Source organism: Equus przewalskii, chromosome 5, assembly GCF_037783145.1.
Source record: "Equus przewalskii isolate Varuska chromosome 5, EquPr2, whole genome shotgun sequence".
NCBI lineage: Eukaryota > Metazoa > Chordata > Mammalia > Perissodactyla > Equidae > Equus > Equus przewalskii.
The window spans coordinates 84,264,456-84,267,535 of record NC_091835.1 but is presented as its reverse complement, the minus strand read 5'-3'; positions in this window follow the sequence as shown (position 1 = coordinate 84,267,535).

Below are 3,080 nucleotides of genomic sequence, written 5' to 3'. Positions count from 1 at the left end.
AGATTTCAACCCTCTCAGACATGGGATCTGGAGGCCCAGGTACAATCACTGGGATTCTGAGCTATTCCTAGAGGTTCTTGGGTTGTCCCTACTTCCACATTATTGCCCTCTCTTTGGAGAGTGATGATGTTAATGTCCAGGTTCTTGGACCAGGTTTCAAAGGCCCTGTAGCTGTCCAGGACTATTCTTGGCTTAGGAGCTGGGCCCCAGGTAGCCATGGATCCCGGGCCACATGAGTCCTAAGAGATAGCGTTTAAAGTGTGAATGGGCTGTGAGGGCCAGTGATGCATATTTGGGCGAGTTTTTCCAGGGAGCACATATGATCTTCATAGCAATCCAGAATCCCCTGGAGCAGTGAATGATCTACATTCCCAGCCAGGCATTGCTTCTTATAAGCACCAGCTGCTGCCCACACTGGATCTTCTTGGCCAGCTTCTTCCTTGTCTGGATAGCCAGGGAGAACTTTTCAAAGTGCAAATGCTATCATGACATCCACCTCCTTCACCCTTCAAAATGCTTCAGTGGCTTTTCATTGCCCCCATCAAATAAGCAAGCACCATGCAATGGCCTCCAGCGGGGCTTACACCACGAGGAGGCCAGTGGGGTCCCTGGTGTGCAAAATTTAAGGAGGCACTCAGTCTCGGCATTGTACAGATGGTGCTTGCCTGATCCCGGGAGTGAGTGCCTTCTTATATTTTACACCCTGGTCACCTCACTCTCCTCACCCTGTTCTGGCCCTGGCTCCCAGGGTGTTGTGTGTTCTCATTCAACCTCATCTTGCAACACCCTCCTTCTAACTGCCCTTGCTCTTTAAGCTCTAGGCCCCTACTCTTTCAATTCCCTCTTTTCAGGAACATCTGCAAGGCTCAGAGTTGAAGCATAGATCATGTGCTTTGGCCAATCAGAATGGATGGTGACTTGAAAACAACTGGCGTGACTCTATCAGAGTGTGTGAGCATCAGCCCTGGGAGCCTGCACATTCTGCTCCCTCTCTGTGGAACACATTTCTTTCTCCTTTGAACATTTTTTTTTTTTTTGGTAAAAATCCTTCCATGTGCATATTATGGACCGGGCTCTACTTTAAATACTTTACAAATATTAACCTACATAATCCACTTAATAATACTGTTATTATACCCATTTTACAGATGAAGAAACTGAAGCAGGGAGAGTTGTGAAGTACACAAGGGCGCACAGTGGCTGACCAGCAGCTGGTGTTGGCATCTTGGCATCCTAGCTCCAGGGTCTATGTTCTGAGCCGCCCTACTAAGCTTTTGCAGCTTCTCTTGATTTGATCAGATTTGTTTGTCGTATGCTCTTAAACAACTGTTTTCCTTTCCTTCCTGGAATTTTATTATCAATCAACCAATCAATCAATCAATCTAGGCTATCATTTCCCCATCTCTGTTAGAATTAAGCTCCAAGATGCAGGAACTTTTGCCTGACTTGTTCACAAAACCTTCCCAACATGCAGAGTAGCTCCCAGCACCTAGGATGCTCTGGAAATGCTGGTTAAATACTGACTGAGTTATATTCATTAGTACATTAATTTAATTACTGTCTGTCTCCCTCTCCCCAGACTATAAGCTCCGGGACAGCAGGAACTTTGCTCATGGTTGTACCATCAGCCGGAGCCCAGTGCCTAGGACCTTGTAGTTCTCAATATTTTTTTGCTTAATTAATGAATACAAAAAATGAGAGGATTGCTTGGAGAGGAGGCTCCTCTGTTCCCACTTGATCTCCTTCTGGAGTAGGCATCTGCTGACTTCCTGAAACCTAGAAGATGTCAAAGTCCAACAAATAGCTCAAAGGATGCAATTTGCCTCACCCACTAGGATTGTGGGGTTGGTCTTGATTATTCTAGACTTGAAGATTTGAGAACATGCTTGACAAAGGTATTTTCTTCCCTCAGAGATGCTCTTGATGACCAATGTTTCTCCTTCTCTCCTGCCATTGGTGGCCTATCCTGGAGCAGCTTTTTTGGGAACTCTTTTCTTAAATGGATGCAGGAGCCAGGATGCTGCTGAGGCATTGGGGAAGAGCAGATCAGAGGATTAGCCTTTCAGATAAGGCCTTCGTCCTTCAAGAAGCTGTTACCAAAAAGGCCAAAACAGAAACATAAAGGATGAAAAAGGAAACCAGTATAACTTCACAAATTACTAGAGTATTTTTACTTGTTTCCAGACTCCTAATTAAAAATTTCCAGCACCTAATCTTGTATTCTGTTAATATCTTAGCTGGATAGAATGTGACCCATGAATTCCACCTCCACGTCCTCAAATAAAAACCTAAGAAATATAGATATTCCCAAATAAGAACTCTGCCCTTAACTGGAACAGAGGCAAGGCACAAAGGCGTAACTGTAGAAAAATTTCCAGATTTATATAAAGGACCTGAATATGTAAGTAAATATGTCTCAATCAAAATAGAGGTAGTTAACTGATTTTGGGTTGATGACCAATTTTGTAAATATAAAACTAATAGGCAACATCATAAAGAATAGATTAATGGGGCTTATTAAATCAAATTTAAAAAATTATACTCAAAAAGCTACTTTTATCAAATTTAAAAGATAAAAAAGATATTGGAAAAAGATTCTTTCAAAAATTATGACAAGGTTCACTATCTTTAATATATTAAGAGGTCTTATCAATAAGTAAGTGTAAAAAGTGATGTAGATAAATGACAGGAGCCTAAAAAAATTTTTTTTTTTTAAATAGCAGGAAGGGTGCCAGCCCCAGTGGCCTACTGGTTAAGCGCAGTGTATTCCACTTTGGCGGCCTGGGTTCAGCTCCCAGGCACTAACCTATACCACTCTGTTAGTGGCCATGCTGTGCTGGAGGCCCATATACTAAATAATAGAGGAAGATTGGCATGGATGTTAGCTCAAGGCAAATCTTACTCAGCCGAAAAAAAAAAAAATAGCAGGTAGGGATGTATATCAGTTTTTTATGGTCAAAAAATCCTGTGTAACAAACATCCACCAAATCTCTGCATCATACACAAGCGTTCATTTGGCTCTCAAGTCTGCAGGCCATCTGGAGTCCACTGACCAGGGTTTGACTTGTCTAGATGGCGTT